This window comes from Notechis scutatus, chromosome 1, assembly GCF_049901735.1.
Source record: "Notechis scutatus isolate UNSWTSFEM ecotype Mainland chromosome 1, rNotScu1.2, whole genome shotgun sequence".
In the NCBI taxonomy this organism is placed as follows: Eukaryota; Metazoa; Chordata; class Lepidosauria; order Squamata; family Elapidae; genus Notechis; species Notechis scutatus.
The window spans coordinates 139,703,374-139,721,139 of record NC_142009.1 but is presented as its reverse complement, the minus strand read 5'-3'; the positions used below and the strand labels follow the sequence as shown (position 1 = coordinate 139,721,139).

The 17,766-nt window shown below is 41.4% G+C and overlaps 1 long non-coding RNA gene across 1 annotated transcript in view; it reads left to right on the top strand.

Annotated features, from left to right (window-relative positions):
• LOC148133020 (uncharacterized) overlaps window positions 1–17,323 on the top strand; it is a 44,999-nt gene extending 27,676 nt beyond the window's left edge. The window contains exons 2-3 of the long non-coding RNA XR_015747041.1: window positions 15,003–15,059; window positions 16,175–17,323. This is a non-coding gene — a long non-coding RNA (uncharacterized LOC148133020). The remainder of the gene's footprint in view (window positions 1–15,002; window positions 15,060–16,174) is intronic.
• The last annotated feature ends 443 nt before the right edge of the window (window positions 17,324–17,766 follow it).

Below are 17,766 nucleotides of genomic sequence, written 5' to 3'. Positions count from 1 at the left end.
TGCACCAGACCAGGCCTCATCCATCTCTTGGGAAGAGATGCTTTCTTTCTTGATTGGAATGAATTCTTTCCGAATGCCTTCTTTCTTATACTTTACACTTTTCTTTTCTTCAAAGATTGCACAAATCTTGCTGATGTATTCTAGTCAATCTTGATGGCTGAGACAGCCTTGATTTTTGCCTCTCTTCTCCAGACCAAAACTCAAAAGAACCTCCTCCACACTAATAAGTATTGATAATGTCCTCCATGCTCATAATGAATTCACTACTCAGCTCTGAAATCCTTTCCAATCACTTCTTGTCTCCTAGAGAAAAGTCATTCTAAAGGAAGGTAGAGGATACCCTTTTAGTATCTCATGTGTTTCAGCGGCTTTTATATGTCAGGAGTCACTTAGCAGTGAAATGGGTGGCATATAAATTTAATAAACAAACAAACAAACAAACTTTGAAAACTACTTGTTGCTGGTAGTTATTTTGTTCCTCCTGCATCTCATATGACAAGATCTTTGTCTATTTCAACAGAAATTATAAGTATTAATACAGGTTCAATCTTTCTCATCCTTTCACCAGGCAATTCTCATATTATTCATTCTATGTTTGCTTGGAAGTTCTTGTTCTAACCATGTTTTCATTTCAACCACTGATTTTTATATAATTTAGGCTGCTTAGGTGCAAGTTGCACTTCCATTGGCAGCTATCTCAGCTACAAGGATGGAGGAAACTGTGTACCTTGGATGGGTATTCAGATTAACAGAGTTGTAGGTCATCTACTCCAACCCCCTGCCCAAACAGGAGACCCTACACCATTTCTGACAAATGGCAATCCAGTCTCTTCTTGAAAGCTTCCAGTGATGAATCTCTCACAATTTCTGAAGGCAAGCTGTTCCATTGGTTGATTTGTTCTGACTGTCGGAATATTTCTCCTTATTTCTAGATTGAATCTCTCCTTGATCAGTTTCCACCCATTCCTTGTCTGGCTTTTGGGTGCTTTGGAAAATAGCTGGACCCTCTCCTCTTTGTGGCAGCCCCTCAAATATTGGAACACTGCTATCATGTCACCCCTAGTCCTTCTCCTCACTAGACTAGCCATGCCGATACTTACAACCATTCATTGTACATTTTAGTCTCCAGTCCCCTAATCATCTTGGTTGGGTCAATCCTAATTTCAGTTGCACAAGTGCAAAATTCAACTGAACGCGATCTTCTTGAATCCTTCCAAAGGTCATGAGTGTTTCTCATGATAACCAATTGATTATACTGCTTAACATTTTCATATCTTCCCTGTTTATTTGCTTGATATTTATGTTTAATTTATATGTTTGGTATTTCTATGACCTTTCTCAGGCATTTTCTTCCCGCGAGATGGAATCATGTAGGTATCTTTGCTAGAGGGAGCTTTTTCACTTCTGATAGGCTTCCTGAGTGATACAGAACATTTATTTCCAAATCTCAGAGAGCACCTATATACATAAAGTAGATTTTTTATTAGAGATGATTTCATATCTCTATTTATTTATTCCAAATGCATTGTGGAATGTCATAAGTGGCCACACTACCAGTGCCTCATATACTCCTCCAAATGGTAGGATTGGGAAGTATAAAATCATATCAATAAATATGTCCCTTCTACCTTTGAATGATGGCTAAATACAAGGCTACTTCTGTATAGGGATATCACTATAGATGCCCAGAGAGCAGTCTTAACATTATTTCTCCTATATAGCAAGGGAATCTCTATCTCTGCTTGCTTTCATAAAAATGACATTGGATTGTCAATACTTGGCATTTATTATTGCAGTTGTAATGTCCTGGGGACATGGGATCATCTTTTGTGATCCTCTGACAAGCAAAGTCAATCGGGAAGCCAGATTCATTTAACAATTGTTACTAATTTAATACCTGCAGGGATTAACAATTGTGGCAAAAATATCATAAAATAGGGCAAAACTCATTTAACCGCTGTTTTAGTTAGCAACAGAAATTTTGGGCTAAATTGTGGTCTTAAGTCAAGGACTACCTATAGTATAGATGTGACCTAATGCAATACCTCCAAATTCCATGTTGCATTCTAGGAGTGGTAATCCAAGCCAGTGTAATGTTTCCATTGATTTCAGTGTTGTGTTTTGTGTACAAAGAATTTACATAGGAATGGGAATAGTTTTACATGGATGCATGTAACAAAGTCTGGAATCTTTTGAACTCTTGGAGAATGTTCTCTCTTCTGCGCTTTGTGATTTTGCTTAAATATGAAGTCTATTTTCTTTTGATTTTGCATGGCTTTTAACACCAGCTGCTGTAAAAATCCCCCTAGAACTCCTGTGTAATAGAGTAAAGCTGAAAAATTATTTATGTTGTACACTGTTCTGTGTTCCAATCTGACATACTGAAGCCACTGGGAGAACGCTATGCCATGGACTCAATCAGTCTGTTTCTAATACTTCAATTGTAGGGTTTACTCTTTAGGGTACAAATATCCTGGCAATAGAATTGATGAAGTGTTTATGTGAAACAGAATTTACTGACTTTTTTTGGAAGACTATGTGTTTTAAAAATAAACATAAAAGTTAAGAAAACATATCCAGATTAATAATTACTTATGACGTCAGAGAGACTAAAACTTTAGCAGTTGTTGACCCAGCCAGTACTTCTATATATTTTATATTATTGCTTGGTATAACATTAAAAGCTGGATCACCTTCTCTTTTCAAGTATATATGAGGAAAAAAAGAAGGCTAATATATTTTACCTTGGTATCACACCATTACAAAAATAGATTTGTTTATAAATACAAACCTAGTGAGACATCTAGAAGTTTGAATCAGCCAGTAAGTCTCTTCTGAATATTCAAAATATCTGCACCCCATTTTTAATAGACATTCTATCAGGTGCACAAATTCATTGATTTGCTGTCATTTTTAGCCATTTGTGTATAACTTGGTTTTGTTGGCTCCAATTTCTTTGTAAAAAAAACAAGTACCTTTTTAGAAGCATTCATTTTCAGATCTCCGCTCTTCATAATGAACTCGGTTATAGAGGTGATGAGGGCACCGTTGGAAGACTTCAAAGACCAAGTTAAGGAGAGATTGTCATGGAGAAGATCTATTAATGTGGTCACTAGGGGTTAAAAAATCATTATGTACTTCTCAAGAAAGCTAGGTCTTCAAATAATGTGCTCATAATTATGAAAATTTGACCCCAGTTATTTATGCCTCAAATGAGAACTTTGGATTCGTGTGTTCTGTGATGCATTTGTTATTCATGGCATTCTCAGGAGTCTTTTCCAACATCAGAGTTTGAAAATATCAATAAACTTTCTATCCTGCTTTTTCAAAGTTAATTGTCTGCAAAATTCTGACCTTTGTAGGTATGGTATTATACATCACAATGTTTGATTCTGAATACATGGTTGTTATGCTAAGTGTTAGTTTGTGGTACATTTCTGGTCTGCTGATTCTTTTATTTCTGATAGTTGCTCATAAAAGAAAGATGCTGTCCACCACTGCAGTATCTTCATCGTCAATTGTGAGCTGGCTGCCGTATCTGCTGTCTTTACTATTATGTTGTCTTGAGATTCAGTATTAGTCCCATGTTTTCATTATACTTCTTGACTTTCATTATTAGAATTTGCAGATCAATTGCATTTTGAGCTACCAGAATAATGTCATCAGTATAGTAATTGAAATTTCTTATTCCAGTTTTAAGACCATACTCAACTTCTTCTAATCCAATTTCCGTCACTACGTAGTCAGTATAAGGGCCGAATAAATTCAGGAAGAGTATATCTCATTCCTTTGCTGAGCTAGTGATAATCTATTTCACCATGCTCTGTCTGAACTGTGGCTCCCTGGTCTGTGAATAGGTGTTACATGAGGACAATGAGATGATATGGAATTTCCATCTTCCTAAGCACATTCTACAGGTCTATCAGCATTGGAATTCTATTTCACCAATAAAACATTGATAAGAAATTCAACAGAAGGATTTTAATACAGAAATCTAGCTGTTTACCAAGTCAGACATCAAGAAGAAAACTACTGTCACTTCAAAAACAGGTAATATACTAGTTGTCATACATGGTTCTATATTTGGTACAGAACCAAATTTACTGCAGGTAGTCCTTGACTTAAAACCATGATTAAGCCCAAAAATAAAAAGCCCAAAGTATGGTTTGCCAATCGCACAGTGGCAGATAGGAAAACACTCCAGAGGGTTAACGTCATTGCCCAGAAGATCATTGGTTGCCCTCTCCCCTCTTTGGAAGAGCTTTATAGCTCCTGCTGCCTTAAGAAAGTTCAAAACATTCTTAAAGATCCATCTCATCCTGGGCAACCTTTTTTTTTTTGAACTATTACCATCTGGCAGATGGTACAGAATATTAAAAACAAGCACAAACAGGCTGAAAAACAGCTTCTATCCCAGAGCAGTAGCTCTTTTGAATTCTGCTGTATAGTGCAGTGTTGGTGTGGTGTCGGGGGTTTCCGGTTCAATGTGTGGAGTGTGAAGGATTGTGTTTGTGTTTATTTTCATGGTTATGATGTGCACTGAAGATGGTGTTTGATTTCATTGTATGAGGTGCAATGACAATAAACTAAACTAAACTAAATTTCTGTTGCTACATGAGACATTTGTTAACTGAATTTTGCCCCATATTAAGGCCTTTCATTTCACAGTTGTTATGTGAATCGTTTCAGTTGTTAAGTTAGTAACCTGGTTGTTAAGTGAATCGGGCTTCCCCATAGACTTGGCTTGTCAGAAGTTTGCAAAAGGTGATCACATGACCCCGGGACACTGCAATACAGTAGTCATAAATATGAGAAATCAGTTGCAAAGTGTTTGAATTTTGACTACGGGGATGCTGCAACAGTCATAAATGTGAAAAATGATCCTAAGTCACTGTTTTCAATGCTGTTGTAACTTCAAATGGTCGCTAAAGGAACTGTTGTAAGTCGAGGATTACCTGTATGTTCTACTAAATACATTTTGCAAAGTGTACTTCGATCCTCCTCCTGTCTCATGGCTCCCTAACATTATATGGGCTATTAGATTTGGAAAGACTCTACCTCTCTCCATGTGCTTCATGTTCCCCTCCTGCCTATCTTTTAATGGCATTTATTTATTGTTTTACTATTTTAACATGTACTAATTTTAATGTTTGTAAGCCACCCAGAGTTGTCTCTGATGAATAAATAAAATAAATGAATAAATCAATTAAGTAAATAAATATTGGTATGCTTAAGGGTTGTTCACATAACAATCTGTGGAAATTTAAGGCTGATTCATATGTGATGCATATTTTCTTATCTCTTGATTTTCAACTTTTTAAAACTTGCTAGCTGCTTCTTAAGTTGATTTTTCCCCTTTTAAAATAGTGTTAGACACAACAGAAGATGGCCATGAAAGCAATCAATTCATTCTGTGATTTCCAAGCATGTGTGCCTTGGCCTACAATTCCAAGGCATTCTGGAAAAAAAATTGATTGAGTTTTTAAAATAATTATGAGTAATTACAATAATTATGATTAAAATGAGTGTGCCTTTCCAAAATGGAGCATATCTAGAAACATATCTTTTTATTCAGAATGAAATTCCTGTCATTTACAGTGAAAGACAGTCAGTTTGATCTAATGGTTAAGGTGCTAGATTAGAGAGCCGGAGACTCTGAGTTCTAATCTAACCTTAGCCATGAAAGCCAGTTGAATGACCTTGGGCCAGTCAACATCTCTCAGCCCAACCCACCTCACAGAGATGTTGTTGTGGGGAAAATAGAAGGAGCAAGTTGTATTGGATATGTTCACTGCCTTGAGTTAAGAAATAAAGGAAGAACTCAAGTAGCAGGTAATAAAAAATACCTGTACTTCAGATACCCTGGTACTGGTCATCACAGGTAGTACTAAAACACAAAACACAAATGTGGGTATCAAGCAGTTGCCTTTATGTTTATGTAAAAGTTGCTTCTATAAACCAAGAGCTGCTTTTCTATAAGTTTCTTGAACTCATAGGTTTCTTACATGCTTGCTGTGACATTGGAGATTTCAAAATACGTCAGATAATGCAAAATCTCAACATCCTGTTTCAAATCCTTACTAACTGATGGCAGGATTGGGTAGTATGGAAGCATGCAGCTTTGTCTCCCTTGTACATTTAAAAAGCATGGTCGTAGTGAAACAGGAGTAGAAAATCAAAAGCAGATGCCCTATTGCAGCGAGACAGCCATTTGCTGAAATGGTATAGGGTTTCCTGTTTGAGCAGTAGGGTTGGACTAGAAGACCTTCAAGATCCCTTCCAACTCTATTTTAGATATATGTATACCCCCAACCTTTTGGGCATCACCATGGACCGGAGGAGAAAGGGTTTTTTTGCAGACCAGTGGTTGGGCCTTGGTTTCGTGTGCTGCCTGCATCCTGCTTTGATTGTTTGCACAGCACGGTTTTTGGCATGCCGCAGACAAGTGCTGGTCCATGGACCAGTGGTTGGGGACCCCTGCCCTATGACATCTAGGGCATAGCATTTCAAATGTATCCTAGTAAGTATGATTATATGGTTAGTCATAGGGTAAAATCCTTTACTTCTTTGTGCTTTGATGAGACTTGGATTAATTTATTTACAGAAGTAGTCTCATAAGATTTAGGGATACCTACTTCTCTGGATTTGATCCTTAGGGGGGATTTTGGCTCATTATTGCTTATTTGAATTTCCTGTGTACTGTACTTTTGCTCCAGAATAAAAATGTTGATTATGAATCTCCGTATGCCTTGTTGAAAGCATTCTGGGCATTGCATCACGGACCCAGCTTTTCCCAAAGAGAGTTGCAAATCCACGTAGAACCTCCAACTGCTGGATTTTGTATTTGTATTTTGGAACTTGCTGAAAGACATACAAGGTCATATGCAGCAAGGAAGTTCCCTGTTGATTGTACATTGGAGAAAGGCTAAGAGTATGGAAAATCTTACCCTAAGAAAACATGCACCAAGTACAGCCACTTAGGATGGTAGGATATGAATAATTAGGACAGAGGACGGGCCCTCTTTCTTCTCTGTCCAAGTTTGTTCCCCTTCGGGAACTTACTCTAGTGAACAGATGTTGATGAATGCTAAACTACACTGTGTGATTCCAGAGAATAAGAGTTAAAGCTGCCTAATGTGTAGTGTGGTTCTAGTTCCATTGCATGTGTTGCCAACTGATCCTATTGGGGAGGATAACAAATCTGATAAAAATCAAAATTGTGTTTGCTATAAGCATCCATTTTTGTTTTAAAACTTTTACCAAAGCAAATGCTGGGAAGGCAGGGTTAGAACAAAGAAATGGGTGGAGTCATAGTAAAAAGTCATACTATATGCAACTAATGTCACTTCTGTCACATTAAAACTGTCACATTAAAACCAATATTGTGGTCAATTTTGCAGAGGCTTTTGGAAGGGAGCTGTCTACGTATTTTATGGAGAATATGAGATTTTGCACTTCTGGTCTAAAAAATACATCAAACTATTTCTGTGTGTCATATTTGTGTAAGCGTCCTTTTGAGTCGGCGTTGACTCCTGCTGAATCCCTGGACAAGCTTTGGCAGTTTTCTTGGTAAGGTTTCAGATATGGTTTGCCATTGCCTTCTTCTAAGTAGTGAAAGAGAGTGACTGGCCTAAGGTCAACCAGCCAACTTCATATCTCAAACAGGATTAGAACTCCTGGTCTCCTGGTTTCTAGCCAGGTGCCTTAACTGTTGTGAATCAATAAAAAGTAACTAAGCCCAAATGCAAAGCGGGTTTTGAAAGCCTGCACACCTGATTGGTCCTTAAACAACGAACAAGGATTAGTCCATAACAAGTCCCTGATTGGCCAATATTAGGACACTTCTTATTGGGTTTTGTTGAACTTGTTGCACATATTATTGGTTAATAGGGTAGCAGCCAACCCTATAAAGGGTTACTGCTGCCCATAGCCTTGCTCTGTTCTGTTCTATCTACTGTTATTAAAGAGTTGAAGTCACTGGTCAGATGTCTGGTCTCCATTATTCTCCAAACTTAACACTGGCGACGAAGGTGGGATGCGGAGACCGAAGAGCTGACTGATCTACAGAGCAACCGACAGAGCACGTGGTCAAACACGCACTATCAATGGCAACATGGCCAGCGGTGCCATACCACCCGCTCCATTCGACCCAGAAACCGAAGACTGGGAGTCGTACATGGATAGGTTCCAGATGTTTCTGGAGACCAACAACTTGAAAGATGCAACAGCCAGCAAAAAAGAGCTGTATTTCTAACCCACTGCGGGCCTACCGTGTTTAAAATGGCAAAATCACTTGCCAAGCCAGCCGAGTAAAAGCGATGGACTGGGACGTCCTCGAGCCTTTGCTACGGGCCCCTCACGCGCCCACCGTGCCAACCTTAGTCAGAAGGCACGAATTTTACCAGAGGGTCCAGCGGAAAGGCGAAAGCCTTGCCAACTACGTCGCAGACCTCCGAAACCTTGGAGGCCTCTGCGGATTCTCTAACTTAGAAGAAGCCCTCCGAGACCGCCTAGTTCTGGGCCTAGAAGACTGCACGATCCAGAGCAAAATCATGGCTAAGGGGACATCAGCCTCACCGATGCCCTTAAAAAGCCACTGCGGCAGAAGCAACCAAGAAGTCGGCAGCCCGAATACACCGCACCAGCGCACCGCTACGTCAACTCGCCAATGATACCTCGCCTCGCTCAGAGAGACACCGGTATCGACTCACCACGAAGACCTAGAATCCCCGTCAGAAAGTGATGAGGAAGAGGTCAACCGACTCCGAACTGAGCGAGACCAGTTCACACAACGCTCACTTCGACCTTGTGCAGGATGTGGAGCGAATCACCCACGATCCGGCTGCAAATTCCTCAACGCACTCTGCCGCGTTTGCGAGAAAGAGGTCACATCACAAAGGTTTGCAGAAGCAAACAAAACTCCAACTCCAAACCCCGACAGGCCGAATGCCAGTCTTCAGGATTCATCGGCACACCCGAGACAAACTGAATCACCAATGGGGAAGCCACTCCTACAGAAACAAACCGTCCACCACTTCCACCAGGTGGGAAGAAACCAGACGGGAAGAGACCCACCAGACAATTACCATAGGCCACGCTACATCCCTAGATGCCGGGAAAATCAGAGTGAAGGTCGCTATCAAAAACAAACCTTGTGTAATGGAGGTGGACTCAGGATCATCCCTCTCGATGGTGTCCTGGAAGACGCTCCAACAGTTCGTTCCGACGATTCGCCGCCAAGACCTCAACCCTCAAAGGGTTATACTCAAAGATTACCAGGGTAACCGAATTCCCGTTGTCGGGTCCCGCCGATTCAGGTCTCTTTCAAGGACCGCACCGTCGCACTGCCACTGACTGTCGTTGACCGTGACCGGCCTAGTCTTCTAGGCCTGCAATGGTTCAGACCGCTCGGAATCACTGTAGCGGAGTCCACCGTGCCGAGAGCAACGATTGGGAGGAAGCCCTCGTGCAAGAATTCCAAGACGTTTTGCGAATGGACTAGGCAAGTACAAGGGACCCGATCTCATTTAACTTGAACCCTGAGGTAGCACCCATCCGCCTTAAGCGCGTCGGGTGCCGTTCGCCCTGAAACCTAAAATCGACGAACAACTCGATAAGCTAATAGCACAGGGCGTGCTGGAACCCACCGACCATGCCGGGTGGGAAACCCCAATAGTGACGCCTATCAAGCCTGATGGGTCACTGAGAATTTGCGGAGACTACCGGGCCACCTAAACCACGCACTTCAACAAAGTGGAACACCTACTCCATTCCTGGGCGGCGGGAAAGTTTTTCGCTAAATTAGACCTAGCGCAGGCGTATCAACAATTGCCTGTAGATCCGGCCACCGCAGAGGCGCAAACTATCGTCACGCATAGGGGCGCATTTAAATGCAACCGGCTCCAGTTCGGGGTGAGCGTCGCTCAGGAATCTTTCAGAGCTTAATGGAAAGGCTGTTACAAGGAATAAGAGGGGTCGTACCGTATTTCGACGATGTACTCATCGCCGCCCCTAACAGAGACATTCTAGAAAAATGACTCGAATGGTCTTACAAAGGTTCCAAGACGCCGGCCTCAAAGTCAAAAAAATAAATGCCAGTTATGTACTGAAAGGGTGGAATTCTTGGGATACCTCCTGGACAGTCAGGAATCCATCCCACTGAGGACAAATTAAAGGCAATTAAGAAGGCCCCCACTCCAAGGAACAAGGCAGATCTACAGGCGTTCCTTGGACTTATCAATTCTATAATGTCTTTTTACCCAATAAAGCAACAGTAGCTGAACCATTACATAGACTCTTAGACAAAAAAGCAACGTGGGTTTGGGAACAACGTGAACAATACGCTTTCAACAAGTAAAGAAATTGCTAACTTCTGATTCTGTACTTATGCAGTACAACGAGACTCTGCCGTTAACTATTACCTGTGACACCTCACCTTTTGGGGTTGGAGCAATCCTGGCCCACGTATTACCAAACGGAGCAGAAGCTCCCGTCGCGTTTTTTGCGAACTTTAGCTAAAGCTGAAGCGAAATTATAGTCAGCTTGATAAAAAGCTTTAGCTATTGTGGCTGCAGTTAAACGATTTCATGAATATGTGTATGGGCGTGCGTTTACAATAATTACTGATCATAAACCACTACTGGGGATTTTGCGGGTAATAAACCAACCCGTATATATTGTCCCCCAGAATGACCCGCTGGTCTGAATTCTTGGCGGCGTACAACTACACTTTGCAACACCGCCGGGAAATCAATTCTCCACGCTAATGCATTGAGCAGAACACCACTCCCAGAATCGGTTGAAGATCCAGCCCCAACCATCACAACGCTGCAAATTGAGACTCTACACGCGCCGCCATTGACGGCGAGAGACATTGCTCTCGAAACAAAGCGAGATCCGGTCCTGCAACACATCCTACGCTGGGTTGAACGTGGTTGGCCAACAGAACAACTATCACCTGAATGGGCGCCTTTCAAAGCCCGCCAAACCGAACTGTTTTCCCAAAGGGCTGCATCTTGTGGGGCGATAAGTCGTAATCCCGGGCAAACTGCAGCGAACTGTTTTAGCAGTATTGCACGACGGACATCCGGGCATCGTGCGGATGAAAGCACTCGCACGGAGCTATGCCTGGTGGCCGGGAATCGACAAAAGAATCGAGGCCTGGGTCGCTACTTGTCAACGTTGCCAGGGCGTCAGCAACGCCCCACCTAAAGCAAGCCCAACCGAATGGGAAACTCCGAGGGGACCATGGTCCCGTATTCATATTGACTTTGCGGGGCCTACAAAAGGGCACACTTTCCTTATTACAGTCGACGCCTATTCAAATTGGCTCGAGATCCATCGAATGAACACTACTACAACAGACTCAGTTATCAACAAATTAAACAGACTATTTGCCACACATGGTTTTCCGGACGTTCTGGTTTCAGATAACGGCCCACAGTTCACACATTACCATTTTAACAATATCTTGCTGACCGGGGCATCCGCCATGCGCTAACCTCGCCCGCGCACCCTGCGGCGAATGGACGATGCAGAGCGCATGGTACAGTTTGTAAAAAGACCCTCCACAAAAATGGAATTCGGCGACATCGATGAAAAAATCAATCGAATTTTATTGTTGCAGCACATCACGCCCACAGCGTTTCCAACAAAACGCCCGCCGAACTTCTCATGGGGCGGAAGCTACGATCGCACCTTGACCGGCTCTACCCCGCATACGCACCCGAAAAGCCTTTCGGATCCAGCAGCAAATGCCGGGAATTTAAGGTAGGTGATTTAATCTTTGCCAAAAACTTCTCCGGCGACCCTTTATGGATACCCGCAACCGTCACCCACCTCACAGGGCCTAGATCTTACCGCCTGCTAACAGACGATGGGAGGGTGTGGAAACGCCACATAGACCAACTCCGTTCGAGATTACCACCCAGCGCCCATGGCTCCCGGGTTCACCAACTGAAGGGGAGGAAATATCGAGGAAATTGACTTCGATATGACAGATAGCAGGCCAACGGAAACCCTACGGCCCAGCGAAGTACCGGGAATCAAAGCAGGGAGGAGTTGACTTTCCCATGGGACGTGAACACGGGGAAACCGAACTGCGAAACCCTGAAGAAACACTGATTGGTGGGGACAACCACGAAAGCAGCACGGAATTTCCGTGCAGCGAAACGGAGCTTAACAGAGATCATCCAAACGCTCCACCGGAACCGGACTTTAGGCCAAACCCGGTGGAACCACGAGAATCATCCAGACAGACCAAGCGGTCTGTCTATCTTGAGGATTTTGTTACAGCTCCTCAAATGGAGCCCAAGGGGAGGGGTGTTGTGAATCAATAAAAGTAACTTGGCCCAAATGCAAAGCGGGTTTTGAAAGCCTGCACACCTGATTGGTCCTTAAACAACGAACAAGGATTGGTCCATAACAAGTCCCTGATTGGCCAATATTAGGACACTTCTTATTGGGTATTAGTTGAACTTGTTGCACATATTATTGGTTAATAGGGTAGCAGCCAACCCTATAAAAGGGTTACTGCTGCCCATAGCCTTGCTCTGTTCTGTTCTATCTACTGTTATTAAAGAGTTGAAGTCACTGGTCAGATGTCTGGTCTCCATTATTCTCCAAACTTAACATTAACCACTACATCAAACAGACTCTCTGATATTTTATCACTACTCTTATTAATGGCATAATGCTGAATTGGTTGTAGATTGGATAAATGATAGATCTAAAAATTACAAATCAAAAGATAAGTATGGTAACCTCTTCTGTTGTTTGTGTCAAAGGGGCTTTTCTTTATTTTTCTCTATTTAGAAATCATGGCTGGCATATAGGGACATAATTTTTGGACTCTGCTTGAGTAATCTCCTTCCACTTTAAGGGTAATGGCACAGCCAGGGATAAATAGGTGCAGGAAAAATACAAGGAGTGTCATTTCCTGGAACAGATAAGGCAGACAAGGCTTGCATTGAGCTGTGGCATAAACATCAGCTGCTGATCTCATACTTCTGTTGTATCCCCATGACTTAGACTTCTTCCTGTCCTCAGCTTATGTCTAAAACTGACTTCAAATGTCATTAGCTCTCCCAGTATTAAAATGGTGCCTTCTCTTTTATTTTGATAGAAACCCAGGCCAGCTCCAAAGATGTTGTCCACTCTTTGCTCCAAAGTAAACCTTGTGTGCTTTACAGACTATTCTGTTGTCAGGATAGACAGGTGACCGTAAGGTGGATTTTTTTCAAACTGGCTTCTGTGAGGATTTGAAGAGGTTCTACAGTTAGGGTGGGGGGAGAGACCTACACAGGGGACACAGAGGGTTTTTCTCCCTTTAGTCTCTCACAGAAAGTTGTTCTCCCTTCATCTGTGAGGAAAAAACTCTTCTCAAGGACTAGGAGAGGAAAAAAAAAATTTCTGTGAAGGATTAAAAATTCTCCATATCTTACAGAATGTTTTTCTTCCCTAGTTTCTTGTGGAGAGTTTTTATTTAAGTACTAAAGGGGAGGGGAAATCCCTCCACAAGGGAGCAGGGAGAGGGTGGAAATAATATATAGTACACTGTGGCAAGATTTTTTAAAAAACCATTAGTATTAACGTACAGTGGGAATCATGGGGCTTGCCATCTGACGTTCAAGAGCCTCACCCCTTTAGATCAGGGGTTCCAGGAATTTTGCCTTTCATGAACAAATTCCACCACCTCAAAACCTCTGCTCCAAGGGATGAAGAAGAACTCAAAGTTTTCTCCCACAATTTACAATAAAAGGAAAATCCAGGACGGAAAGCTTGGTCTGTTCCCTTCCACCTGCTCCCTAGGCTGGGAGTATCTGAGAGAGCTATCTATATGAGATTCCCTTGGTATGTCCGTACCAACTTTTACCATATCCTATTTTGGGGGTGGCAACATCAGAGTTGCCTGGTCTTGGGGAATCTTAGGCAATCTCCATGCTGTGAGGATTGCCTTATTTCTCTTGTTGAGATCAGACTCTGGGATCTTCTATAGAAAAATCCAATAGCTCCTCGATTGATCTTTCAATGAGCCAAAGACTGGTGGAGCTAAACATTCAAGCACATTATAATGCAATAGTTTTTAAACTGCAGGTTTTGGAGCTATTTGGAATTGCTTGTTTTTGAGTTGAGGATCCAGTTTTGGGCTGAGACGCTTCTGTAAAACAAGAAAGTCTCTCAAGGTTGTGGGAGGGGAGATATTGTGTGGGAAATGACATTATATGAGACCGGGAAAAAGGATAACAGTTATATTAAAACAGTCTTACAACACCGGTTCTTAGAGCACATTCCTTATGTGATACCATGTCCCACCCTCCCAAAAAACTTAAAAATGATTCATTTGAACTGCATTATGAACATGTTAAGTAATCTTAGCATTGAATGATTCCTGAAGCCAAAATAGAGTTTCTCGTCTGCCTCCCTCACCATGGTAAAATGTTTTGAGGGAATAAATTTTGGACAATGGCTCTTAGATTTATGGGGAGTGTAGTAACGGGTTTATAACTGCATGAATCATCTGGACTGCTCAGTTCACCACATGCCTTAATAAAACTTTCATTTTAATAAAACAAAGTTAAGGCAAATATTCCCAGAGTCTGCCTTGACATTCCTTATACATTAACCTGACTCAGGAAATTATTCCTATATATTTTACAGCAGCTATAGTAGATTTGGGATCAGGATTAGAAAATACTGACTACTGTGACATTGAGCAGAACTCCTGTGGGTATGGGGATTAACTGTTGAGCAGGCCAAATGAGATAAGCCCCCAAGATGCACAATGTTTATGTGTCCTGTATTCTCGGCTGGTTCTTATCCTCCTCATGCATTTAGGTTTCAAATAATATCCATAGCTGTACAAGCAGAAGAATGCTTCCACACCTTTAGGAAACTGCTGTCTGCTGATTTTTCATTCATTTTCATTCTGCATTAATACTCTCTAATGTGCTGGATTGAGACAGGGATCTAGTCTAAAATGGGGAACCTGGGACTTTTTGCAGATATGTTTGGGCTCTTCCAGCTGCTGCAGGAAGTGCTTTGTGAAGAACCTCAAGAAGGTAAGGGAGAGCACATTGTGATGTCCAATTTTACATATATTACATATATTATTAGAATAACAGAGTTGGAAGTGACATTGGAGGGTTTCTAGTATAACGCCCCCCCTCAGGCAGGAAACCCTAAACCATTTTAGATAAATGGTTGTCCAATCTCTTCTTAAAAACCTCCAGTGTTGACACACCCACAACTTCTGGAGGCAAGTTGTTCCACTGATTAATTGTTCTAGCTGTCAGGAAATTCCTCCTTAGTTCTAGTTTGCTTCTCTCCTTGATTTCATCCATTGTTTCTTGGCCTGCCTTCAGATGCTTTGGAAAATAGGTTGACTCCTTCTTCTTTGTGGCAGTCTTTTAGCTCTTGGAATACTGCTATCATGTCACTCCTAGTCCTTCTTTTCATTAAACTAGACATATCAATTAATACACACATATCTACTCTCAGATACAAAGTTTTATTGAGTGTCAAATAAGCTCATCCACTTTTCAGTGGAAGGACTAGAGAATAGTCAGTATCAATGTTTGTAAAATAGGTTGGAAGCAACATGGTTTCATTTCCGCAGCTTTCCTGGATATGGTGTTAAAATGGCAGGTGGTGATAACAACAGCCTCATCCTAGAAATCTCACTTTATTGGAGCATCACCAGATAGAGTCAGTATGGTGTAGTGGTTAAAGTGCTGCTTGACTAAGACAGGAATGCCCACTCTCAACCATGGAAGCCAAACATGGAAGGAGGGAATGCTAAGTACATCAGTTTGAGCTCTTATAGGAAAAATGGGGTACAAATATAATAAAGAACAATCAGAGAAAGAGATTATGGCCATTCCTTCCCTCAATTTAATCTAACAGAAGTAGAAATTCAAAAAAGTAAAGTACTTAAGTCCTGAATCTTTAAGCACAATCTTACATTTGTCCAAACTCTGTCCTAATCTTTGTTCTAATCTGTTTCTGGTTCTCATGTGTTTAATAAATAAATACAAATAAATTATTCCTGTTGTACATTAAATTAAATTTGTATCTAAATGCAACTATGAATATACTATGAATATATATTTGAAAAGATTCTTATAAAATGCACATTTCTAAATAATGCTTTTGTTCTGGTTCTTTGTGATTTAAGGTATATTGTTTTTCTACTACTGTCACTAACTGCTGCTTCAAGTTCTTTTAAGCTCGTGGTTGTATTGTAAGCAATGGGGTCTCTCTTCTTGTCCAACACCTTCTGGAAGTGATGGAAGCAAGAATACTTGTCCACCTTACAAGACCACCATAAATGGAAGACCAACAAACCGAATCTCGAAGAAAGGGATCTTGTCTTGTTGAAGGACAAGGTTGTGCATCGGAACTCGTGGCACCAAGTCCTACCCAGCTCTGGTGGACTAGTCTGCCAAGTCGAGGTCCAGATCATGAAGCCACAAGTGTCCTGCCGTGACCTGTAGACTTTCACCAAGAAGCTCTACACCAGGCCGGTCACCGATCTAATGTTGCTGCTGAGAAAGACTGAACTTGAAGAACCTCAAGCTTTGCATGCTTCGTATCTATCTCATTTTTTCATTGTTTGATGCTACATTACTATTTACTCATTTATTTTAGTTATTAGTTAGCCAGTAGTGGAATTATAATTCCAGGCAGGGAGTGTGCTGGTTGGAGTGGATATTTAGTTTAGGAATGAGAGCTGCCCCTTTAAGGAAATGCTTCATGGGAAATGTAGTTCATGCCATGGGGTCACTTCTGTAATCCTGATTGGCCACTGGGTTAATCTCTGGTTGGGCTAGGGGAGTGTTTTGTCATTCCTGCACGGATCCCACCACCAGGCAGGAGATTTCTTTTTGCTCTTAAGCCATGGGATAGAGACCACCTGTTAGGAATGTAAGTCACCTAACAGCTATTTGGGTTGGACAATATATAAACCAGGATAGACATTTTAATACTGTCTCTTTAAGAGAATCCTAAAAGTGTAATTGGGTGTGGTTTCTCAAACAGCCATAAGATGGAGCCAGAGTTTTAGTCTCAGAAGAGAGTGTGAGTGAGTCTCTGTTTTTCCTTCTGTTGGAGAGTATTGCCGTTCCTCCTAATTGACTGCTATTCTTGGATTTGATATAAGTCTGATACTGAACTGTTTTTGACACTGGACTTTGTTATTGGATTATCCCTGGACTGAAAACTGACTGACTTACCTGTGAATGACTTTGGACTGCTTATTTTGAACTTTACTTAAACCTTTATTGAAAGTAAAAAACCTACATTTACTGTACAGTGTATCTGTGTGCTGTGTGTGTATTATTCAAACACTTCTCTCACTACGTCTTCCTGTATGCGCTCATTCTCCTAACGGGGAATTACCTCAACACCACTTTTTCACACTATTGAGGCAAAGTTGGACATTGGAAGAACTTCTACATGACTGTAAGTTATGATTGATGGTACCTAATGAATACAATAAACTAATTTGTAGTGTTTAACTACTAGTCCCGAGCTCCTTAAAGTATTCAGGAGCACGGGGCAAGAAGGTGTCAGCCTCTCTTCTCTTTGACATATTTTTAAATTGCCTTCAATTTTCCAGTTACTGAGGTCTTCTCCAATGATTTTTCCTCTTACATTATTGAGTTTTATGATTAGTTATTCCAGTAAGCAGTAAAGCGATTCCTTTATTTAATATTATTTGTTCTTATGCTTGCTTCCTGATGATGATACATATTCTTCAATAGGTAG